Below are 26,521 nucleotides of genomic sequence, written 5' to 3' on the forward strand. Positions count from 1 at the left end.
CTTTTGATCAAGGCTAGCACTCTACCACTTGAGCCACAGCACCACTTCTGGTTTTTTCTGTTTATGTGGTACTGAGGAATCAAACCCTGGGCTTTATGCATGCTAGGCAAGCACTCTACCACTAAGCAACATTCCTAGTCCATGATGAAATACTTTTGAAGGTAACTGTAGTGTTTGCCTTTCAGGTCCCAACCAAAAACAACAACAACAACAACAACAAAAATCCTTTATACACATTCTCACCACCACTCATATTGTCACAGAGGCTCAGAATGCTCCAAATTTTTGTAATATCAAGTAAGCCATTCAAAATAGACTTCACAATCTTTTTTTTTTTTGGTCAGTTGTGGGGCTTGAACTCTGGGCCTGGGCGCTGTCCCTCAGCTCTTCAGCTCAAGGCAAGCGCTCTACCACTTGAGCCACAGAGCCATTTCTGGTTTTTCTGGTGGTTAATTGGAAATAAGAATGTCATGAAATTTCCTGCCTGGGCTGGCTTTGAATTCTGATCCTGAGTAGCTAGGATTACAGGCGTGAGCTACCAGCATCCTGCCAAAATAGACTTGAACCTGAAGAAGCAGAAATACATGATACAGATACTATTCAACACATTAGGTCAGTTTTGAGATAGAACATTCTTAAGAGGGGCTTCCTTCTAAAGACTGACCGGCTAAATAAATTTTGGTTCAACTCCTTGTTCTCTTGGTTCTTATTGTTCATTGGATAAGGATGGAAAGAACATGACAGGACTCTGAATACTGACTGAAAAAATTTAGTGAGCCAAAGAATTTGCACAAGCTAGGCACAGAGCCTGTAGTCCCAAACTTGGGAAACTGAGGTGGGCTTGCTTGAACATGGGAGCCTGAGGTCAGCCTGGGCAACAGTTATACTTCACCATTAAAAAAATAGTAATAGGGGCTGGGAAGGTGGCTCAGTGGTAGAATGCTTGCCTTGCAAGCATGAGGCCCTGGGTGCGATTCCTGAGCACCACATAAACAGAAAAAGCCAAAAGTGGCGCTGTGGCTCCAGTGGTAGAGCACTAGCCTTGAGCTGAAGAGCTGAGGGACAGCGCCCAGACCCAGAGTTCAGGCTCCATGACATGCAAAAAAAAAAAAAAAAAAAGTAATAAAAACAAGCTGGCTGTAACCGAAGTTACTCAGGAGGCTGGGATCTATGGACCGTGCTTCTGAGCCACCCTGGGCATATAAACTTTTGAGACCTTATTTCTAATAAATCAGCAAAAATAAAGCCAGAGTTGGAGGGTTGGAAAAAGCCCAGCAAGGGCTCGAGGCTAAGTTTAAAACCCCAGTACTAGCACCCAAACCAACAAAATAAAAAGGCAAAATAAATCTAAAACAACACATGCTTCTTTGTATTTTTCCTGTGTTTCTATTTTTAAAATTGAGATTCCAAAATTAAGATTAAGTAGAGACTGAATTGAATAACATAAGGAATTAAAACCTGAGTATAAAGAAAGAGGGAAACATAAAATGAGTTTGGGGGAAAGGGTTGGAAGAAGTAACTCTATAATCAAGAAGCACTGGACACATAAATGGATACGTTAAATTGCAACCCCATGGTACAACCATTTGAACTTTAAAAACAAAACACAAACAAAAACCCGGATTGTAAGAAAAAAAATCTAAAGCTTAAACAGGGAAAGAAAACTCAACTTGAAAAGGAATAGTTTCTAGTTTAGCTTTCCTCTTACTAATGTTGGTATTAGTACTAAAAATTTTTAATTCTATTGTTCTTTCTCCTTATATGAAAAAGACAAAATGATTTATATAATTTCTCAGTTCTCAGACCTCAAAATGAGGTTTACATTTACTCAAATATGAATACTAGCATCTATGACCTAAAAAAAAATTTAAGGCAAGAAATGGAGTTATTAAGGACATTTCAAAAAAATTTTAAAAATCCCTCAACTATCCTATTGCCTCTTTCTAGATACATTTCTTTCACATTTCTGTATAATAATTTTTGCACTGCACTGAGCTCTTATTGAGTGCCCCTTATTTGACTTTCTTTTCTTTTTTTTTTTTTTTTGGGCCGGGTCGTGGGGCCTGAACTCTGGGCCTGGGTGTGGTCCCTCAGCTCTACCACTTGAGCCACAGCGCCACTTCCGGCTTTTTTCTTTTTGCTTATGTGGTGCTGAGGAATCGAACCCAGGGCCTCAGGCATGCAAGGCAAGTGCTCTACCACTGAGCCACCTTCCCAGCCCTGACTTTCTTAATATCAAGCTAAACCCTTATCTTCAGAAATATCCAAGTAACTCAGTATATAGGAACTCATAAAGGTGATTTCTTCTCCCTACCTTCAATCAACTCTGCCCCCTATGCCATGTCTAAGGTTGAACACCAAGGGAATTCCTCTAAACATTTTTAGAGTTCAATGAGTAAAGCTAACAATAAATCTAGACTCTTTGTTCAAACCTTTCTTATTTGCACTACACATAACAAAAACAAATATAAGAGGGAGATGATTCCACTCAGTCTCTGTAGATGCACAAATAGTTTTAAAAATACACAGTATTGATAATTCAATTGGGATCTAGAGGCAACAATTCTATCCCTGTTGAAAACATTCTTGCTGCCAACAGTAACTGAATATACTTTAGTAAGCTATATGATTGTAGTACAAATCAACTTTCTAATTATATTTAAATAATACACTCTGCTTTCTCTAAGGCACTTCTAATTGCATTTTAGGATTATTTTCTTAGGAGTTGGGAGTGTGGTTCAGTGGCAGAGATGCCCACCATTCCCGAGGACCTAGGCTTGCTCCTCACCACTGAAAAAAATAAGAAAGTACTTCGTTAACCAGTGTTTCTTCTGCAACATGGGTTTATTTTAGAAGTTGGCAACATCAACTTGGCAAATATTAATTTTTAAAGAGTACAGAATATTTTTCTAAAAATTAAAAGTACAAAATAAGCAACTACTGAACGTAGAGAGTGGGAGGAGAAGTTCAAGGTCACTTTGGGCAAAAACTTAAAAAGAGATTTTATTCCAGCAACACACACAAAAAGTAGTGTAATCCCAGCTACAAAGGAAACCTAGATAGGAGGATTGTGATCCAAGGCCCATGTTGGTAAAAACAGACTATCTTAAAAAATAACTGAATGCCAGGTGCCAGTGGCTTATATCTCTAATCCTAGCTGCTCAGGAGGCTGAGATCTGAAGACTGTGGCTCAAAGCCAGATCAGGCAGGAAAGTATATAGACTCTTATCTCAAATTAACAAGCAAAAATGCCATAATGGAACTGTGGCTTGAGGGTAGAGTGCTAAATATAACCCAGAGACAGAACCCAGGCCCAGAGTTCAAGCCCCAGGATCTGCATCTCTCTCTCTCTCTCTCTCTCTCTCTCTCTCTCACTCTCACACACACACACACACACACACACACACACACACACTCACATTCCTAAAAGCACAAAATACACATGTATTAAATATGCCCCATGAATTTAAAGTATGCTAAATGTCTAGATTTAAGACTAGAAAACCCGATGTTATTAAACACATGACAAATTATAGAAATCACTACATTACACAGGTCTCATTTTTTTACATGCAAGATTTCAGGGCAATCTGTTACTTTTTCTCTGGATGTATTTGTCTTCCATATGTCAAAGTAGTTACGGCTTATATAAATATAAAATGTTAGCAGAGAACATCTCTATTATTACAGATCAGAAAGAAAATGTGTATGTCCCTTTTCCAATACTTACCACTTTTATGTGCAAAAGTATTTCTGAGTAATGCAAATATCTGTATGGGCAGCTGCACTTGAAAGGCTAATGCAAATGGGCAAAGGACACCAACACATACTATCCTTCCCTTTCCCTACATATTAAACACAGTAATTCATCTTGTGGCTTGTTCCCAGAAACAAGACATATAACTTGAATCTTCTACAGATGATATCTACCATGTTTTGGTCATTTAAAATCAGTCCTCCTAGCCTTTTTCTGATAAGAGAATCTATCAGCTGTAATTTTACTAACTTCTAACAGACATATTGTGCATACTTTTACTGGTTCAAAGAGACCAGTTAGTCTGAAGAATAAGGTGCAGAAGGTGGGAGGGACAACATAAAACACATATTATATCGTTTTTAACCTTCTGACACCCTCAGAAGGAAATGAAATTTCTCATCTATCCAGAGTGTAGCAAGAATCTGAAAAAGAACACACAGCACTGATTTAGTAAAACAACTGGAAACAAAACAGTTAGTTTGAAACACTGGACAGAATGACTTTAAAAGTTCTTAATCACACTATAGAGTACCCCAAACTAAACACTAAGTACATCTCTAATATAAATTGGTGAGGGGAAAGAGAGATTGGTAATGAGGCACGTGTGAGTGATTTTAAGTTTTATGCATGCAGGAAAATGTCACAAAGAAGCCCATTATTATGTACAATCAATATATGCTAATCAAACATCAAGGTGATCACACTAACGAGTCTTGGCCGCGTTTGGGCATACACCCTAGGTTTACCCAATAACCGTGGCTATTAAGCCTATTACCAATAATAGCTTCTTTCAGGTGCTTTCCCTGCTGGGTGAGATGTTTCAAACCCGGCATTACTCCTTTCGGCCGCTCCTGTGGTCTTAGTTGCAGGGCCAAAGCACTGTCCCGCGATCCCTGGCACATTTCTTGGGACCCCTTTGTTTGCAGGTCATTCCTATATGGCAAAAAAGCAAACCGGTGGGGGAATCCTAAACCTGAGGGAAGGAGGTAAGAGAGTGGGAAAGGAAGGAGAAGGAAGGAAAAAAATAAATCTGACAGGCTGGCGTGACTCTGGGCGAGGGCGGGTTTCCACGTAAAGGCGCGACAGTCGCCACCCGAGACCCCCTACAACCTCAACAAAGGCCACCGTCGACCCGACTGCCTGGCTAGCGGGTTTAAAGAGACCGGTCCAGCCCAGAAATAACACGATGCCCTCGATCCCTCGGCGACGAGACTGAGCAGAGGCGAGGGGCCTGCGCAGCCCCGCAGGACCGTGAGGCCCAGGTCGGCCTCCTTCAGTCAGACCCACCCTGCGTCCGTCTCCGGCGAGACCACCACCCCGTCCCACGCTGGCGCCCAGAGCTCTCCAGAAAGCTCGTCCTTCACCTCACCGTCCCCACCGCACCATCATTCTGCTCCTCAGTCCCTAAAAACTCGGCCAGCTCCGCGGAGTCGTCCCGCAGCACCTAACATGGCGGCCCAACTCTCTGCTTCTTTGCGCTGGGCGCGCCCGGCCGTGGTGCATCTTGGGCATTGTAGTTCGATGTCGGCTTTGGCTTTCCTTTCCTGGACGAAAGGGGACTACAATTCCCAGAATGCATGGCTCTCGAGCATGATTATTGGGGCCGCTAGAGCAGAGGGATGATGTCATTGCAAAACCCCACTGCATTCATTGTGCTACGGTTAATCCTCCCCCCTGCTGCTGTTGGGCTGGCGATTGCCGCTCGCTCCAGCTGAGCTCAGAGTAGCAGCCGCACCGGGGCAGGGACGGACTGCAGCCCTTGGACTCGGGACACCGCAGCACCTTCCCTTGCGAGCGTGACTCATTCTCACATCATTTCTGTTTATGCCCGGGGTGGGGAGAAAAATCCCAAACCAGGTGAGTTGCAGTGATTTATTCAGATGGTTCTTCCAAGTTATCCCTCGCGCCTAGTTCTCAAGGCTTTCTTTGCAGAAGATGGGGAGGGGGCGTGGGAAGGACGGTGATGGTGGGGTCCCCTCAGGCTCTTGTGCAATTTGGGTCACTGCCAGGAACAACTCCGGCAACCTGCCCCCGCCAGAAGACGGTGCTTGCCAGATTCCCTCGTCGCAACTCCCTTCAACCTTTTTTTTTTTTTGGAGGCTGGGAGAGGGGGCTGGGCTGGGAAGGATGTTGAGAAATGCTCTTGGAAAAATCAGAAGAGGGCAAAGGTGGAGGACTGCAGTCCTGTCACCACGGCCCGGGTGCGGAGGTTTGAGTGCGAAGGGGTCATGAGTGGGGAGACATGGAGACAGTGTTTCAATGTGATCGCACTACTTTGAAACATTTCTGTGTCGCTTGGACGGACATAGACTATTTTTTTTTTTTTAAAGATGAGCATACTGCTTCTGAGTAGCTTAAGTTTCTCAGGTCTTTATGTCGTGTGTGTGTGTGTGTGTGTGTGTGTGTGTGTGTGTGTGTGTGTGTGGTTTGTCTCGCCTTTTCTGCTAATTTGAGGTGACAGTGTCCTTTAATGGTGCACTAGTCAGAAACATTTCACGTGTCCGGGGAAGGTTCTCTTAGGCTGCTGGAAGCATCATTTTAGTTAGCGTTTTCTGTTCTCCCCATTGCAGGATTCAGGATTGTTTGGGAGTGGAGCCGAGAGACAGATTTGTGCTTGTGTGAGTGTTGTAAGTTACAATGCCATAGGTTCTTGCCGCTGACAATGGTACCCTAATGAGCTGCGGGTTCTCGAGGCTCAGTTACCTCTCACAAATAACTGTTTGCAACAGGATGGATTAGGGAACCTGGGGTTCCTTTGAACACACTATGTAAAGGGAAAGTTAGAAGTGTTATCAACCTTTACTGGCTGTCGCTGAAAGGCACCCCCAAAAGAGTGATCCTGGCCTAGGAAACCAAGGAGCATCGTAATGTGCCTTAAAACAAACAAACAAACAAAAAAAAACCAACTTTAATGAGAAACAAAACGTTCTGGCTTGTGTGATACTGGCTGTCCTTTTTCATAAAAGTTACAGGGATGATCAGTGCAACAACTATGTTACTTTCAGATAAACAGCTGACCGAGTCCAGAACAGATGGGGCAAGTCTTCCCTGAGAGATCTACAACCTTGGAAATGAATAGATCTGGGGTCAACCACACCCCCTCTTGGAATGTCAAAAGAAGGAAAAAAGCCAAAAGTATTTGCTTAACTTTAAAAAAGGTTAAACCTTTTCTTAAGCTGAGTCAGGCTTTGGGAGAAAGTCTTTACTAGCTGTCTCAGCTGCTTTGAATCAATTTTGATGATTTTTAAATTCAGATGTTTAGGTCTTCAAAGTTGCTGCTGGGTGATAACTTTGTTAATTGCTGCTTTTACTGAATACAAAGGAGAGACCATTGTATGGACTTTGTGGTTGAGTGATTTATTGGGATGCTGTGAGCAGCTTTTGGATTTGGGAAAAGAACAACTATAGGTCTTTGCCTTTTGCTTCATCTCAGTTTTGATTACTCTCTGCTCTTCTAGGTCCTCTTTACTTTTGTTTTTTACCTTCCTTTCTTGCCTTACCTCATCCACATCTATTGAAATTCTTTCTTTCCCTGTCTCTTCACTTACAGTTTACATTTTCTTCTGCTTTAGGATCTCCCCCTTACCAGCATATCACATCTGTTTGTCTGTCTGTCTGTCTGTCTGTCTGTCTTTCTTAGCCATGGGGCTTGAACTCTGGGCCTGGGCACTGTGCCTCAACTCCTCAGCTCAAGGCTAGCACTCTACCACTGAGCCACAGTGCCGCTTCTGGCCTTTTCTGTTTATTTGGTGCTGAGGAATTGAGCCCAGGGTCATGCATGGAAGGCAAGCGCTCTACCACTGAGCCACCTCCCAGCTCTCACATCTCTTTTTTCTAAGTCTCTTTCAAACCTCTGAATATCCTAACCCACTCAGTAACCCACTCAGTTTCTCTTCTCTCACTTTTGAACCCCAGGGTAGATGGAGACTGTGTGTGAATGTTTATTCAGAGTCCTCTATTATATACCTATGTACACGGCACGTGTGTGTATACGTATCTATGTATTTGGGTTTTTTTGGAGACAGGATCTTGCTATGTAGCCTTGAGCTTGTCATTCTTCTGCCTCTATCTTCTGAGTGCTATAATTTCAGGTATCACCATATTTATCGGGCTCAGTGCTCTTTGAAGGTTTGGTTTTGGTTTTCCTTGGGGTCTGTATTTGGCAGGGTAACCAGCAAAGATCCTGATTCTCAGCCTAGTGTGCAGTTTGTGTGACAGACATAATCTGGCCTCAGCAACATGAGAACAATTAAATGTTATATAGTTGAGCTCATGTCACTTTCCCTTTTGATGGGCACCTGTGAAGAACTTGCCAATGGGTTAGCAAGATTTTAAATGCTTTCTATGAAATGTTCTCTTAATTCCCAAAGAATAATTCTTCTTCAGATAGCTTCAACATCATTTAATTCTTTTCCCCCCCTTTCCCCACTCCTGTGAGTAGTGGAAAGAATACCTTTCTCCCTCACTTACTGTTTTCTACTGATTGCTAAAGATTTCAAATGTCCAAACTGTCCACTTGTTATTTTGAAGGTACCTGAAAGGATAACACCTTTCATTCCATCTCTTCTTCTTTGTGGAGGAAATGCATCTATTGTTTTGTACCCTTCTCAGGAAGAAGGATGTAGTGGTGGTTGAATGGTTTTGCTTAGCAGCAGTATTCCTTCAAGGCCTGAGGAGTCTACCTGCTGTCTCTTTGAAGGCAAGTGACAAGTGACTGGACAGGCAAATTCATATGCTGTCACTAAGACCTTATGATTTTTAATTTTCTTCTCAATATTTTGTTACACACCGAGAAATGTCATAGGGAGGAGAAGTAAGCTGAAATAAGCTTTCTCTGTGATCTTGCATAACTATGCAACAATTCTTTAGGTATAAATTGGTTTTGGGGAATTTGCTGAAGGAAGGGAGACAAACATAAACAATAATGTATGCAGAGGTATGAGAGCAATTACAGGAGCATAACCCCATGGAAGCAGTTTATTCTTACGTGATAGGGATGTCCAAAAGTGTCAGGGAACTTTTGACCCAAGACATCAAGGCAAAAACAGCCTTCATGAGTGCCTGTGTTCTCAGGCACCTAATAGTGTCTCACACAAATGGAGACTCAATTTATATTGAACTACTAAGCTAACCTAATTGTCTAAGGATCCATTGCAAAGCAGGAAATACTAGGACAATGGAAAGAGGGAATTAGTAATGCAAATGTCACACAAAAATCCAGTTAGCACATCTATTCCTGAGACCTGTGGTCTTTATGATATTTTGTAGGTAACTTTTAGGGAAATTCAAAAATATTTCAGTTCTGGTTTCTTTTGAGTTCAACTTCCTTGATTCTAATTGCATAGAGTTCCCCAAGTCAATGGGTCTCAGACTTTTGAATTTTCTAATAGAATAAAGTTGGGAGAGGTTTTTTTTTTTTTTTTGGGTCCGGTCATGGGGTCTGAACTCTGAGCCTGGGTGCTGTTCCTCAGCTCTTCAGCTCAAGGCTAGTGCTCTACCACTTGAGCCACTGTACCACTTCCAGCTTTTTCCTTTTTGCTTATGTGGTGCTGAGGAATTGAACCCAGGGCCTCAGGCATGCAAAGCAAGTGCTCTACCACTGAGCCACCTTCCCAGTCCCATGGGAGAGTTTTTAACAGTTATTTTTTTATAGTAAAGAAATACTTAAAAGTATCTCCTCTCTTTTATCTCACAAAAGTATATTTAACTTTATGAGGAATTTTCTATCCTGTTTTTCTTTTTCTTATTTTGTTCCACCAGAGGAAAATATAAGATGACAAACAAAACATCACAATGTTGCCACAATTTTAGGGAATCATCCTATTTTCTTGGCTATGGTGGAAATGTGGCTTGTCTCCAAATAAGAACAAACACTTGGGCTGAGAATGTGGCTTAGTTATAGAGTGCTTGCCTAGTATGCATGAAGCCTTGGGTTCGATTCCTCAGTACCACATATACAGAAAAAGCTGGAAGTGGTGCTGTGGCTCAAGTGGTAGAGTGCTAGCCTTGAGCAAAACAAGCTCAGGGACAGTGGCCAGGCCCTGAGTTCAAGCCCCAGGACTGGAAAAAAAAAAGGACTAACATTTCCAATTACAGAGGAATTTTATATGACCTACAGATAGATCACTTATTTGTGGTTCTTCTCCATAGGAATTCAACCCTAAAGGCTTTCTCAAGATCAGAGTACCATAAAAGCTTTAGCTTGACTCCAGAAAGTCCTCTGAATGACAGTAGACCCAGAAGGTCATGTTAAATGTGTGAGTGTTTATATTCTGAGCTCATATATAAGTCTATGCACTTTCTACCACTACTTGTGTGTGTTTGGGCAATTACTTAACTTCGTTGAACCACTATTTCTTTTGAATTTGTGCTCAGGCTTGAACTTAAGGCATACTTTTCTCTCTCAATTGGATTTTTTTTTTGTTCAAGGCTGATGCTCTACTACTTGTGCCACACTTCTACTTCTGGCTTTTTGCTAGTTAATTGGAGATAAAAAGTCAAAGACTTTTCTGCCCAGGCCAACTTAAACTAGGACCCTCAGATCTCAGCCTACTGAATAGCTAGGATTCTAGGCCTAAGCCACTAATGCTGTATTTCTTTGTAAGATTGTTGTAAGGATTAAATAAGAATGAATTTAAAATATCTGGCACTATGCCTGGTATAGTCGGTATTTATAGTATCTATCATTCACACTATTTATTGATCATTTTCAACATTTTATTTCTTGAGTGATACCTTGTAGTACCCATAGGGACAAGGTAAGGAAAAAGATAACAGTGTATCAGACAACCTGATGCCATCAAAGTACATACACATCAGCATAAAAATGTTGATATGGAAATCAGTATTGTCCAGAAATGTTTAACTTAGATTTAATCATGAGGCTATCTATAGACAAATCCAGATTGTGGGACATACTGCAAAACAGCTGGCCTGTGATCTTCAAAAATGTCACCGGAATAAACAACACACAGAAGAAAACAAAAGTTATCTGGGGATTGATGTACATTAAAGGAACAAGAGATAAAACAAAAAATTCAAGAGTTCATGCTAGACTGGATCCTGAATTAAAAGAAAACACACCAAAATAAAAGCTTAGCCAAGCACCAGTGGCTCACACCTGTAAATCCTAGCTACTCAGGAAGCTGAGAAATAAGGATTGAGGTTCAAAGCCAGCCCTACAGAAAACTCCCATGAGATTCTTATCACCAATAAGACACCCCAAAAAAACCAGAAGTGGCATGTGGCTCAAGTGGTAGAATGCTAGCCTTGAGCACAAAGAGGCTCAAGGACAGCACCTAGGCCCTGATTCAAGCTCCAGGACTGGCAAGAAAAGCTTATTATAAAGGTCACTTTGGGGACAGTTGAGGGAAATTTGAGTGGTAACTGCACATTAGGTAACAGTAAGGACAGTGGAACTTTTGGAGTGATAGTTCCCCTATTCCTTCAGGTTGACATCTAATTTAGTGTGTGCAACAGTTGCTGTCTTCAGAAGTGTCACCTCAAAGCCAGAGGTGTCCTTCTGAAGACTGCTTCAGGAGGTAGTAATTTTCATTGTCACAGCAAGTATCCAGTCTGTGGGCTAAAGTAGTATTTTTAGTTTTTGAATAGTGTATGTCCCTTTTATATCTTTCTGAACACAATCTTGTAATTTTCCAATGAAAATACATAGATGTACAGCCAGCACTCTGGTCTTGATATTGTTACTAGTGATAATGCTGGTGGGACATTGTTATTTCCCCAGCCTGGACTCAACCTATGATCCTCCTCATCTCAGCCTCCTATGTACTTGAGCCGCTAGCACTAAGCTTGCTTTTCCCTTTCTTTTCTTTTTTCTTTCTTTCTTTTTTTTTTCATGCTGGTACTGGGGCTTGAATTCATTGCTTTGCATTTTTGTTTACTCTTTTTTTTTTCACTCAAACTGGTACTCTGTCTCACTCAAATTGGCCCTCTGTCACATGAACCACACCTCCACTTCCAGCTTTTTGCTGGATGTTTCTGCCCTGGCTGGTTTCAAACTACTATCCTCCGATATCAGCCTCCTGAAAAGTTAAGATTACAACTGTAAGCTCACCAGTGCGTGGCTTATTTTTTTTTTTTTTTTTTGCTTTTTGTTCTATAGTTTAAAAAGTTTTCAAAATAAGTTGTGAAAAAAAATCAAACAAAGCATATAAATGGTCTGCTACCTCTTTGATCTTCAGTTGATACTATAATTGAGTATTTCTGGCCTCAGATAGCTAAGTAGGTCTACAGAAAATTTCCTCTATGCCTGAAAATAAACAGTCAGTCAGTCCTATCTTCAGGGGACTCAGTATTAGTTTTGGTTCTGGAAAACCTACCTAGGATCTACCATCTGCATTTTTCTTTCTTTCCTTTTTTTGGGGGTAGAGGGTAGGGAACATTTAGGGGAAAGATAACTTCAAAAAACAAGTTTCTTAGCCTTACTCAGAAATGTTTCCTCATTTGCCTGTAAAAATGGCGGTGAAGTTGATTGCACAGGATTAAGAGCATGAGGCAACATTCACAGTATACCTTTGTAGAGCATCTTGTATTGAAGACCAGCAGAAACTCTCTGATTCCATTTTACCACATTTTGTATGCTCTTTTCATCCCCATTCCCTTAGAGTTTTAGCCCAAGTGGCTAAGGGTTTGGCAAAGGTATATAGAACTAGAACTCTCGAATATTGCTGAGAAGAATTTAAATCAGGAGGAAATTAAAGGGAAACTTTGTGCCCTTTGGCTCACAATAGAAGTTGGGAAGAAAGGAAGTTATGGATGGCTGCAGCTTTGTTTCCCCGTTTTTGTTTTTGTTTTCATTTTACTTTTTAAAATCAGAACCCTCAGTACAGAACCTTATCTTTAACTTACATGTGCAGCACTGGCTGAAGAAATAACTCTTAAGATTTGAAAGAGAATTCCTAAATGCAAAACAAAACACCAAAAACAACCTTTCTGTCTACACATGCTATGGAACTAAAAGGCAAGATCTGTGTGAACTCACTCAGTTAGAGGTAGCAGTATATTAACAACAGCGGTTTCCCTTATTTGCATTAACTAGTATATGTCTGAGTCAAGCAGAAAAGGTCAGATAAGTTGATGTTAGGGGAATGAACCCCAAGATAAGTCTTCAAATTTTTTTTTTATTTTTTTTCCTTTCATGCAATTGTTTCTAACATATTTATAAGATGATTTCTATGTTGCTTTGTATATCCCTCTCCCACGGTATAACCCATGCTTTCACTGTATTTGATGTTGGTATAATTTGTGGAGGGGAAGGGAAAAAACAAATCGTTTAACTAGGGATACAGGTGGACCCATTGCAACAATGAGATGTACAAGTCGTTATGTCGAAAAATGAACTTTACAACTTTGGTAGGGGGTGGGGGCAGGATTGGGTGGCAGGACGTGGGGAGTATGAGAAGGGATGGGAAGGGGAAACAAAGAGGAGGCAACAATGCTTGATAAGAAATGTACTCGTTATCTTGCCCATGTAATTGTAACTCCTCTGTATGGTATTCTCACAAAAAAAAACAAACAAACAGCACATACTTATATACACATTTCATACACGTTGAGCCTCACAATAAACCCTGTTACAGATAAATAAACTGAGGCTTGAAATGGTAAGTTGCCCCAGTAATAACAACCCACATTCTCAGGTACAATGGCTAACAAGATGGAAATAATGAATGGCTGATGAGCTATTAAGATTGGCAAAGCCAATCCTAAGATCATAACTGCTTTTCTACAGAAAATGCCAGAACTCTTGCTCTAAGATTCCTTCTATTGAAGCTCAGAAAGATAACCATTTTGTCAGTGTTCCAAATTGTAAGTGGAGCTTGAGTTCTTCCCACTTTTTGTGGTTGTTATTTTTGTCAGCATACATTAATTTGTTGTACCAGGGAAGAGATTTCATTTTGATAATTCAACACATATATACGGTGTTGTGAGAGCCCAAAAGGCTAAGGTGTGAGGCCAGAAAAGATTGGACATCTAGAAGGCTGTTCTCCCAGTAAAAACTCTCAGAATGCTAAGAGTTCCCTTGAAGGATCAATCAGCCCTGGCTTAACAGGAATTCAGATTTCTTCCTTCCTTTTTGTTATTTGTTGGTTTTTTTTTTTCAGTCCTGAGCTTTAACTCAGGGCCTGGGCACTGTCTCTGAGCTTCTTTTGCTCAAGGTAAGCAACAGTGCTACTTCTGCCTTTTTCTGTTTATGTAGTACTGAGCAATCGAACCCAGGACTTCATGCATGCTAGGCAAGCACTCTACCACCACATTCCCATCTTAACCCCATGGGATTCAGATTTCTCTCCTAGGTGTGGGCTATTTCAACCCTAAACTGCCTGGGTTGGGGAATGGCACAGAGGAGCGTAGACCAAGGTTTATGCAATTTTTAACTGTTTACTGTTTAGCTGTAGTTCTGAAGATAAGGAAGTCATCTACCCCTTGTATATAAATTGTCACCTATTCTACTATTCTATTTTCTTTTTTTTTTATTGTGAAAATACTGTACAGAGGGATTACAATTACATGGGCAAGATAATGAGTACATTTCTTATCAAGCATTGTTGCCTCCTCCTTTGTTTCCTCTTCCCATCCCTTCCCATCTTTAAGTCAGAAATTAATAGAGATAAAAATGATAAAATTGAAGGGAGTGGAGATACCAATACTTACAGCATAGAGTGGTTGTAAATATTAAACAAAGCTCATGTCTCAGCTTTGTGCCCATTACCTGAAATATTATCTGATGTCATCAGACAATAGTGAGGCTGACTATAGCTCTTATCCATTATTAAGAAGTCAAATTAAACTCAGCTTGTGGCAGATAATGGCAGTATAGCTCCGAATCCAAAATTAGAACTCTTGGCCTAACAAAAAATTTTCTCCCTCCTTTGTAAGTTCATTTAATTGCAAAGTCCTACAAAAGTACATATGTTAAATTGTATTTAATTTTCCATTTAAAATTATCTCAATACAATGTTAAAGTTACATGAGGTTATGATATTCCTCGGAAAGCTAAGGGCAATGGCTTCTTTCCATTTGGACAGTACTAGCATTTGGACAACTACCCCGTATCCCACTACCTCCAAGTTTCTGATGTTGTCTTAAAGAGTGGTTTTAATTAGCCAAGCCAAATTTTGATAGTTTTGGCAGACAAAAGAAACTTGAATAGCCTTTTCCTTTCAAGATTCAAAAATTTTGCTTTCTAAGAGCTAACTGTGGAAAGGATGCTTGTAGCCTGGAAAATTCAGGTAGTAACCTGAAAAGAATTTATGTCCTAGAGGAGCTCTGAATAGGATGGGGAACTCAACTTCTTTTGAGAGGGACTGAAAGAAACATTTCTCTGAAATATAATACAGATCTCACTTACTTTTCCATTGCTTTGTTAAAAGCCTCAATAAGTGAATAATTAAACCCAAAATAGATTAAGCCACACACACACACACACACACACACACACACACACACACACACACACACACACACACACACAGAGGCTACTTTGCTTAGATAATTCTTACTGTAACATTTAAGCTTGCTTCTTTGAAGTGTTAAAATTTCCAGGCTGGGAAGGTAGTTTAGTGGAGAGTGCTTGTCTAGCATGCATGCAGCCCTGGGTTTGATTCCACAGTACCACATGAACAGAAAAGGCCAGAAGTGGTGCTGTGGCTCAAGCGGTAGAGTGCTAGCCTTGAGCACAGAATGGATCAGGGACAAAGCCTGGGCCCTGAGTTCAAGCCTCAGCACTGGCCAAAAAACCCCACAACAAACAAAACAAAATTTCCAACAGATTTAAAACTCAGGAGTTCACATTGAGTAACACCAATCTGGAGTCATTGTTACTGCTCCAGTACTATCCTTTTGTTTTGACTACTAACGGACATAAATTGATCTTAGAATTCTACCTTTTTTTTTGGGGGGGGGGCAGTACCAGGGTTTGAGCTCAGGGATTTTCACACTTGCTAGACTGGTGAGTACTCTTCAAGTCTTGCTTTTTGCTGGTTGTTTTGGAGATAGAGTCTAGTGAATTTTTTTGCATGGGTTGGCCTTGAACTACCATGCTCTAGATCTCCGCCTCTTCAGTAGCTAGGGTTATAGGCATGAACCACTGGCACTTTGCTTGCTTTTCACTTTTACAATTAGGGATAATATATAAAATGAGAGTGTGCACAATAAGTCACTTTTATTGTGTAATTTTATGCTAATAACACTGTCAACATTAAAAAAATTATATACCAGGTACTGCATTGGCTGCTTTACATAATTTATATCATTTAGCGGTTACAAAAAATAAAAGATGAAACTGAATCTCTGGCAGTTTAAGTAACATGCCTTACATCATTTGATTAGTAAGAGTCAAGAGTGTTGCCTGAGTTTTCTGTTGTGTATTTTATAACTGTGACAAAGATGTTTCGTATTTTACTTTATCTGTGAAGTGAGTCCTGTCTTTACTGAATAGGTATTTGTTGTGTGCCCCTCATATGTGAGGTACCTTGAGAATTATAGAGATAGTTGAGGCAGACATAGTCTTTATCTTTAGGGAGTTTAAACTCCATTAGAAGAGGTAAAATAGGTATACTCTAGTAACTCCATGCTCATAGAAAGATTATCTACTGTAGTCAAAAGAGTGGAAGCAACCCAAATGCCTGTTGATGGATGAGTAGATAAGCAAAATGTGAAATATGCATCCAGTAGACTATCACTCATCCTTCCAAGGGAAGGTTCTGATATAATTTGTAAAAAAGATGACTCAAAGATATGCTAGCTGAAGTAATAAGTCCATCATAAAAGGATAAAAACTATATGATCCTATCCCTTTGGTATATCTTGAGTAGTCAAACTAATAGCATCAGAAAATAGAACAGAGGTTTTTAGGGGCTAGAGGTGGAGGAGGAAATGGAAAATTGTTTAATGGGTATAGAATTTCATTTCTGCAAGATGAAAAATTTCTAGAGATTGTGTAAATTATTAAGATGATAAAGATCATGTTCTGTATATTTACCATTTACCATTTGTGCTGCCATAACAAAACACCTGAGCTTGGGTAATTTATAAACGATAAAATTTTGTAATATACAGTTCTACAGACTGGGAAGGCCAAGTTCAAGGCATCGACAGACAGTTTATGTTAGAACTACTGTCTGCTCCCAATGCAATGCTTTGTTCCTATGCTCTCACATACTGGCATAGTGACCTTGCCCACTCAAATGCTTTTATTTACTTATTTTAATTTAATTTTATTTTTTGCCAGTCCCTGGGGTTTGAACTCAGGGCCTGGGTGCTATCCTTAAGCTTTTTCTGCTCAAGGCTTAAACTCTGTGGCCACTTTGGGCCACAGTGCCACTTCTGGCTTTTTCTGAGTAGTTTTTTGGAGATAAGAGTCTCATGGACTTTCCTGCTGTCTTCTAACAGTGATCTTCAGATCTCAGCCTCTTGAGTAGCTAGGATTACAGGTGTGAACCACCTGTGCTGGGCTCTTAAATACTTTTATAAGATATTGATGCATTCATTCATTCATGAGTGCAGAGACCTCACCAGGAGTGGGAGCCTTTAGATACTTTATAATCCATGGGCCACCCAAAATTAATAATACAGCCATTGAGAAGCATAATTGTCTCTCCTATAATGTACCAAATGATAAAGCTCCAGGCCCAGATGTTCCTTGGCCCAGATATTCCTTGGCCCCACACCTTAATATTTTATTATTGAAACTTCAGTTTCAGGGTGGGACACACACCAAAGCACCCTTTTCTGTATAGTGGAAAACAATTGGGCAACCAGTGAGGACTGCTGACACCCTGGGGACTTGCTGTGGCTTCCCATGGGTGGGCCATGGCAGATGGGTCAGATTGGTATGGCAATGAGAAGAGTAGAAAGGGCCACTCAAGTGATGAGAACAATATGCAGTTATAAGAGAAGTTGGAGAGCAGCCTTAAGCCAACCTGTGTGGCTTTATAATTATGGGTAACCCAGTGACCTCCCAGGTAGGCAGAGACTTGAAAGCAAAGTCTAAACGAAGTTTCTGAAGTTGTGGTATGTTGACCAGGGACTCATTCATGACTCAGTAAACATGTATTTAGCACACATAGCTAGGTGCCATCCCAGGCATTGTATGTATGTTGGCAGGTTTATTAACCCCAACAACTCTGGAGTTATTCGTAGCCCACTTACCAGAAGCACAAATTGTAACTGGGAGAGATGAAGTAATTTGTCCAAAGTCACAGGACTAATGGGGGCAGAAGCAATACTTTGCCTACAGCCCATGCTATATCCATTAAGCAACACTGCCTCCCTTTGGGGGTGTGAAGTGATGCCGTTCTTGAGCTCACAAAGTGGAATGTGACCGCACCACTTGCCTTGCTGCTTTTTGAAGGTGCCTCGGGTGAGTTATCTAATATCTTTGTTTCAGCTTTCTCATCTGTGAAATGAAGACCTGTATTAGAGTAGATTATTTCTAAAAATTTGTTCCAAATCTAAAACCTTAATTCACTCATCAAGCGCTCATTGAATACTAATCTATTCACTGGGTGCCATCTGTGCTGTGGAGTATTGGAGATTTACTTTGACACTGTTCTTATATATGAGGAGATTTTAGGCTAGTGAAGGAGACCTAAAGAGACAATTGCGCAACTTGCTCACAGTATTGGTAGTGGTGATTATGGAGAATATCAGAGCATTGAGGGGGGTACCTGATTATGACTTGGATAAGAGGAAATGACCCCAAACCCGGAAGATAATACAGAAGACCACAAGAACTTCATCCTTCATGTTGTTCTTATGGTCAGCATAGCTTTGGTACACTTAGAACTTTTAGTAATTGAATTCAAGTATACACTATTTATCTATAAGGATTTTCTCTCAGATTGGAATAAGATTATAAAGTTAAATTATTTTTAAGAGAATTTAGGAAGCATGGAACAGGTTAGCAAGAGGCCCAGGGACCCAGGGTTAGTTATGTGAGATGTTCTCAACTAAAGTCACAGTTTGTTGTTTTAAAGAAGCAAGTGAAATGAACAAGATATTGAGCAAAAGGCCGATTTTTCTCACAAGTACATGGAGTAATAGTGCAAGGTCAAGTTAGTCCAAGTCAGTGTCTTTGCCTCTTCTTCTACCTCAAGCTTCTTCAAGAGCCTACTCTAGCCATTTCTGGAGGAACTGTGGAGCATCAGTGGAGTTCTTTATGGAATACAGGTGAGTGTAGGCATGAATGACCAGCTTGTCAAAGGTTTTAACATTTTCCATTTCCCATGTCACCCTTCTCAAGTAGTAGTAGATCATCAGCTTCCAGAGATAAGTCATTTTTTCACTAAAAAAAAATCATTCTCCCAACTCTTGTTTCCTAGGTAGTATCTGAGTGTTTGATCTTGGCAATTTGTCTCTTAAAAATGGCTCATAAAAATTATTTGGGAGTTTGTTGATTGAGGCCAGTCTTGCTTATGTAGTTAATTCTCTCTTCCCATTGAAGAATAATTTCAGCTTATTTCTCTAGATTCTGTCTTTGGAGACCTGAGAATCCTTGTCAACTGGTCCTCAGATGCCCAAACTCTTCAGATTTTGACTGGATCACACGGAGGTCTTGGCATTTCTTAATCCTCTGCCTCAGGTGTTCCTTCCATCCTACACGGGATCCCTGGTGGGCAAGGCATGTAAGGAATATGTTCCCAGCTGGCCTAGGAGTCAGGCAATGCTTTTGTCTCAAGCCTTTTAACCTTCTAGTAAGTTTCCCCATAGAGCTGTATGAAATGTGGAAAACCAACCTCTAAACATAGGTTGAATTATGAGAGTGGGGTGGGGGTGGGGGAAGTCTCCTTCAAGTTGTTTCTCTGCCCTGGTGTTCCATAGTTTGGGGTAAATGGATAAAAGATCAGAGTTCAGGAGATTAGAGTTTATGTCTTGGCACCATTCACAAGTCTTGGGTTTGTGAGCACTACCCTACTTGCTTGGGCCTCTTTTCCTAGCTGTAAATAAAGGGCTGATGACAACCCAGCTTCATTCTGTTCTTCTGAGAGTCAGGGAACTCAATGTGTAGTGCAAAAGGGCTTTCTAACAAGCCTGTAGCATGTATTATGTTGTATTAACAAGGCTTGTTGTTACAGACCAAATTGGCTTCAGAAGAAACCTTTCTGGATATGGGTGCAGCATGCCTACTCTGTCATCACTGGCTTTGGTTCCTGGCAAATCTATCATTGCACAAGGAGGGCTTTGTAGCATCCTTCTCCTGTTTATTCCTGTAATCTTTTATTTATGGTCTTGTAAATGCTACCAGAAGCTTTGATGATTACTGAATACTCATCTTTGAAAACTCTAGCTGGGCTTGTATGCTCATACCCAGAACTATTTACCCTAAAATAATCATTGGAATTCTTGAAGCTGCATGTGCGTTCACTCCCAGTAACTTCAGAGATAGGAGAGCAGACTATTTAAGATGACTGAAGTTTAGCTTGCTTGCTAGAATTCTGGATGATTAAGGACTCTTGAGATAGACCCTAAGGCAAGGCAGTTATACCTTTATGCAGTCTGGGAGAGAAAGGAAGGGGAAGACAGTCGCTTACTATAAGTAGTTTAAGTGCTTAATGCTAGCAACCCCTGGAAACTGGAAAGGGTCTTTGTGTCTTGTCATCAGTTTGAGGAATTTTTGAGAAGTTCCCTAGACACTTGGGAATTATTGCGTGCTCCCAGCTCCCTGGAGCCTCACATGATTGCTGTTTATTCTTCCTTGATGTTAATGAGAACTCTCTAAGTTTTAAATGAAAGAAACTCACCCCTCATTTGAGTCCAGAGAGAATCTGTGCGAAGAATACTGATGTATTTTATGTAACCATGAGAAGACTAAAACTGGAACAGGTGGTATTGGACCAGATAATTGCCCAAATCACCCCCAAGTTTCAGTGGTTAAATACAAATGAAGTTTGTTTCTGTTTTCTGTATTTATTTTTAATTTTTGGTTTTACTTCTTTTGTACTTTCTAGTCAGATAGTCTATCATTGAGCCACGCCTCCAGTTCTTTTTTGCTTTCTTTTTTCTTTCTTTCTTCTTCTTTTTTTTTTGTCAGTCATGGGGCTTGAACTCTGGGCCTGGGCTCTGTCCCTCAGCTCTTCAGCTCAAGGCTAGCGCTCTACCACTGGAGCCACAGTGCCACTTTGGGCTTTTTTTCTTTTTGCTTATGTGGTGCTGGGGAATCGAACCCAGGGCCTCATGCATGCAAGGCAAGCACTCTACCACTGTGCCACCTTCCCAGCCCCCAGTTTTCTGGTGTTTTATTGAAGAGTCTCATGGACTTTCCTGCCTTGGCTGGCTTTGAACTGAGATCCTCAGATCTCAGCCATCTGAGTAGCTAGGATTACAGGTGGAAGCCACTGGTGCCCAGCCTTTTTTGCTTTCTTTTAATTTTTTTCTTTTGTTTTGGAAGCACTCGGGTTTGGACTCGGGGCCTTGTACTTGCTTACTTAGCAAGTGCTCTTCCAGTTGAGCTAGTCCTGTTCCCCACTCCCATCATTCCTCTCTCCTTCCCTCCCTTTTTCCCTCCCTTCTTCCCTCCTGTCTTTCTAGATCTTAGCCTCCTGAGTAGCTAGGATTACAGGTAAGAAACAATGGCTATTTTTCAAGTAGGGTCTTGCATTTTTGCCAGGGTTGGTCTAGACTACCATCTTCCTATTAATACTTAATGCATAGTTGGTATAGCAGGCATGCGTCACCACACTCAGCTTTTTTATTGATTGAAACGGGATTTCATGAACTTTTTGCTCAGGCTGGCCCACAACCACAATTCTCCTAATCCCCTAGTCTGAAGTTGTTCTGATTAGCCAGGATCCAGACAGCTTCTGTCTTATAGCTTATTCTTATTCTGAGTTTTCTCTTTTTAACTGCAGGTGGAGTGGAGATTGAAGGATAGCATATAGGAGGTTTCCAGGAGCTAGGTCTGAAAGTAGCTTAACCATAAAACAGTTTGGGGCCCCAACCTAACAGTAAAGGATGCTGAGAAATATGGCTTGTTTTGCCTAAGAATCAAAGAAAGGATTTAATGAACACCTATTTGGTTTAAACTACATAGGATCTCAAAAACTGGTAAGATTATCTTTACTTCTGTATTATATGGCAAAGATCATGGTCACTGATTATTCCTGAACTCTAAATCTCACTATACTTAATATCAGAGAAGAACTACACTCCTGACTAGCTTTAGGTAAGTCATCTCAAATAGTAGTGATGTTTTAGTTCAGACCATGTGACCAATCACTGATGATTAAGAGGACAAAGTGATTTAACATAGATGAAGCCACTTGGAGTGGCTAGTCTTAAGAGAATGGGAATTTGGGGCTGGGAAGGTGGCTCACTGGTAGAGTGCTTGCCTCATATGCATGAGGCCCTGGGTTCAATTCCTCAGCACCACATAAACAGAAAAAGCCAGAAGTGGCGCTGTGGCTCAAGTGGTCAAGCTATCCTTGAGCTGAGGAGCTGAGGGACAGTGCCCAGGCCCAGAGTTCAGCCCCCATGACTGACCCCCCCCCAAAAAAAGAGAGAGAGAGAATGGGAATTTGTATGAGATAAAGACTGTCACTGCTTTTGCCAACCCATTAAAAAGGTCCAACCTCTACTCCTATGGAAAATTCATGAAATTTTGTTTTATTTTATTTGTGTCTGACCTGGGGTTTGAAGTCGGGGCCTGGGCACTGTCTCTGCTTTTGTGCTCAAGGCTAGTATTCTAGCACTTTGAGCCACAGCACCATTTGTGCCTTTTTGGTGGGCTGGCTTTGAAACATGATCCTCAGACCTTAGCCTTCTGGTTTCTTTTTTGATCGTAGGGCCTGAACTCTGGGCCTGGGCACTGTCCCTCAGTTCTTCAGCTGTAGACTAGCTACCACTTGAGCCTCAGCCCCACTTCTGGCTTTTTCTGCTTATGTGGTGCTGAGGAATCGAACTGAGGGCCTCATGCATGCAAGGCAAGCACTGCCACCTTCCCAGCCCTGACCCTAGCCTTGTGGGTAGCTAGGATTACAGGTGAGAGCCACCAGTACCCACTTTCAGGGCAGTTTTAGTCATCTTTCTAACCCGTTTTGCCATAGCCACGTCAAATGATTATATTTTATTGTTTTTTCATTCTATGATGTCATCATGCTCTACCACTGAGAGAGAAAAAGTGAGTCAGGTTTTAAGTAAACTATAACGTTAAGATGGCATCCATTGTAAAATACATCCTAATTTCCAAGCTGTGAAAATATAAGGAAAAGTGCTTTTAGAACTGATGAAAGATGTATTGCTTCATAATAAAGCTCTATACTTTTCTTTTCTTTTCTTTTTTTTTAATTGTGAGAATACTGTACAGAGGAGTTACAATTACATGGGCAAGATAAGGAGTACATTGCTTATCAAGCATTGTTGCCTCCTCTTTGTTTCCCCTTCCCATCCCTTCCCATACTCTTCCCCTCCTCCCACCCGATCCCCCCCCCCCCCCACCAAAGTTGTTAAGTTCGTTTTTCATTTTTTTTTTATTGTAAAGATACTGTATAGAAGGGTTATAGTTGCATGAGTAAGGTAATGAGTACATTTCTTATTGAGCATTGTTATCCTCACCTTTGTTTTTCCCCTACTATCTTTTCCCTCCCTACCTCCCCAATTCCTCCCTCCCCCCAAATCTCTATACTTTTTTTTTTTTTCTACCTGAGTCCCAGGCAAGAATTTAACATTGAGCACATATCCAACTCCAGTCTAGTCAATCTTAATATGAAAAAATGCAGTTTTTCAGATGAATCCGGAAATGTCATTTTTTTTTTGGTCAGTTGTGGGGCTTGAACTTAGGACCTGGGTGCTGTCCCTGAGCTTTTGTGCTCAAGGCTAATGCTCTTCTACTTTGAGCCACAATGCCATCTCTGGTTTTCTTGGTGTTAATTGGAGATACTAGTCTTTGGGCCTTTCCTCCCTAGGTTGGCATCGAAACTGCAATCCTCAGTTCTCAGTCTCCTGAGTAGCTAGGATTACAGGCAGGAGTGACCAGAGCCAGACAATGTTCTATTTCTAAGGCCAAGATGTATAAACTTTAGTATGACAAATGATTGAAGTGTATTGAGAACTCTAAGAGCTCAGAGACCCAGGAATGTGTGTGTGTGTGTGTGTGTGTGTGTGTGTGTGTGTGTGTGCGAGAGCGCATGGATTCTCTTTAAGGGTTGAGTTACTTTTTTTTAATTTTTTTATTGTGAAAATACTGTACAGAGGGGTTACAATTACATGGGCAAGATAGTGAGTACATTTCTTATCAAGCATTGTAGCCTCTTCCCTTTGTTTACCCTTCCCATCCCTTCCCATCCTCCCTCCCCCTCCACCCAACCCTCCCCCCCCAAGTTGTAAAGTTCGTTTTTGACATGACAACTTGTACTTCTCATTGTTGCAACAGGTCCACCTGTATCCTTATTTAAACGACTTGTTTTTCCCCTTCCCCTCCACAAATTATACCGACATCAAATACAGTGAAAGCAGGGATTACACTATAGGGGAGGGACATACAAAGCAACAAAGAAATAATCTTATAATTGTGTTAGAAACAACTGCATGAAAGAAAAAAAAACATTTAAAATACATATCTTAGAGTTCATTTTCCTAACATCACCTTATCTGACCTTTTCTGCTTGACTCATACATATACTAGATATTGTAAATAAGGGAAATCATGGGACCTATGTTTCTTTGGGCCTGGCTTACTTCACTTAATATAATTTTTTCCAAGTCTTTCCATTTCCTAACAAAAGGGGCAATGTCATTCTTTCTGATGGAGGCATAGAATTCCATTGTGTATATATACCACATTTTCTTGATCCATTCATCTACTGAGGGGCATCTGGGTTGGTTCCAGATCTTAGCTATGGTAAATAATGCTGCAATAAACATAGTTGTGCTAATAGCTTTAGTGTGGTCTTGTTTGTAAACATTTGGGTAAATGCCCAAAAGTGGGACTGCCTGGTCATAGGGGAGCTCTATGTGGAGTTTTTTGAGGAACCTCCATACTGCTTTCCAAAGTGGTTGAACAAGTTTACACTCCCACCAACAATGAAGTAAGGTTCCCTTCTGTCCACATCCCCTCCAGCATCTGTTGTTATTAGAGTTCTTGCAAATCTCTATACTTTTATGCCTTGTTCCTACTACTGATTTCTTCTGTCCATCCATTAAACCAAAAGCCATTTATAAACTAGGTAATCATAAGGTAGATTCAACTTCTTCCTTCTTAACTCTTACACTCTTTTATTTTTAGCCTCATATCACTCTAATGAGTGATAGCCTTCATAAGTCAGGTTACTTGTGGTGGAAAAGAGGTTTATATAGCTTATAGTTCTGGAGGCTGAGAGGTGGTGCAGACTCTTTCTAGGTTGTTCAAGGCTTACAATGGTATAAGTGCTTGAGATCACACATTTAGGCACGTAGCCAGAGAGACTCAGGAGTCAGGTTCAGGCTTTTACAACCACTAGCTCTCATGAAAGCTCACTCAGAGACCGGCTTTTCCATCTGAGGACAGCCACCTCACTTTAAGATGCATACCACCTCCTAACACCATCACCCAGAGACTAAGCCTCCAGTATATAGGCCTTTTGGGAGTGGACAGGCCACATCTATAAACAGTAACAGTCACCAATTCCCTCCTTCCCTTTTTTTTTCTATCCTAGAGGTAGGAAGTATATAACTCTGTTGGGCAATCTGTTGGGCACTGAGGGCTTATGAAGGAGTATGAAGGATCCTTGTCCTCAAGGGACTTACAGTGTTAGGTAGTAAGGACAGCTGGTATGGGAGGCAATCATATAAACAGATGACTTGGTGAAGGTTTATGGTTCCTTTTACTAAAGTCTGTAGGGTCCTTGAGTTCCCTAAAATGGGAAAAGTCCAATTTTGCTTTGAGGAGTAAGAATGGATGTTCTATGCTGTGAGATGTTCTATGTTCTGTGAGAGAGTAAGCAGTAGTTCTCTTTTGAGTGTTCTTACATTGTACAGTGAGAAAACAGAGCAGCCACATTCTGGGAGGTTGTATTAGGAGCCTTTATTGGAGTGCCTGTGGTCTACAGATGGACTCCGTTCACAAAGACCTGCAGCCCAGCGGACACATGACAGCCAGAGGAAAGAAAGAGCAGAAACACAATACCAACAAACCAGAGCAGCTCCAGGGGAGAGCTCAAGTGGGATGCCATGTGGACCAGGAGGAGCACCAGGAGACTCGGAGACATGAACTCCGAGACAGGAGATGTGGCATAATGACATCTAATTTGGTCTGACCCTAAACTAGGGTCAGGTCAGGGGATGGGGTCAAAGGAAACTCAAGAGTCTCCAAATTCAAGGCACAGGACTGACAGGTTCAGTTACTTATCAGCCAAGTCCCCACTCCTCTACCTCTGGGAGTTCAGGTATGCCCATCACCTGGGAGGTGAGACTTCCCCTTCCTCCACCATGAAGACAAGAGGGCACCAGTTAAACCCAATTTCCTATCCATCCACGCTGGTTAGACCCAGCATCCCCATTTCACTTATGGAATTAGTTCCATAGGTATCTGATAATAATAACTAAGCAGGCCACGGTGTTTTCTAAAGCCTATTTGAATCACCTCAAACTTGTTGTTAAACTTCACCTTTGAGAGGCACATATGGGTCTCCTTTCTTTGTTCAAACATTAACAAATCTTATATAGAGACGAATGGAGATAATCAGATATATATTTATTCTGGAGGCTGCCCACATTTTTTTACATCAATTATCTACCTTAAAAAAGATTCTTTTTAACCTTGTGATTATC

At 41.0% G+C, this 26,521-nt stretch overlaps 1 protein-coding gene across 3 annotated transcripts in view; it reads left to right on the forward strand.

Annotated features, from left to right (window-relative positions):
- Window positions 1–5,429: 5,429 nt before the first annotated feature.
- Window positions 5,430–26,521, forward strand: part of Rab30 (RAB30, member RAS oncogene family) — a 90,474-nt gene continuing 69,382 nt past the window's right edge. The window contains exon 1 of one of the 3 annotated variants that reach the window (XM_042690151.1): window positions 5,430–5,614. The gene's annotated coding sequence lies outside the window, so the exon portion shown is untranslated. Of the gene's footprint in view, window positions 5,615–6,345; window positions 6,376–25,499; window positions 25,523–26,521 lie in introns of those variants that run through there. The other 2 variants (XM_042690162.1, XM_042690169.1) reach the window with 2 other exon arrangements.

Source organism: Dipodomys spectabilis, unplaced genomic scaffold (assembly GCF_019054845.1).
Source record: "Dipodomys spectabilis isolate Male_0828 unplaced genomic scaffold, ASM1905484v1 ptg000003l, whole genome shotgun sequence".
Classification (NCBI taxonomy): Eukaryota; Metazoa; Chordata; class Mammalia; order Rodentia; family Heteromyidae; genus Dipodomys; species Dipodomys spectabilis.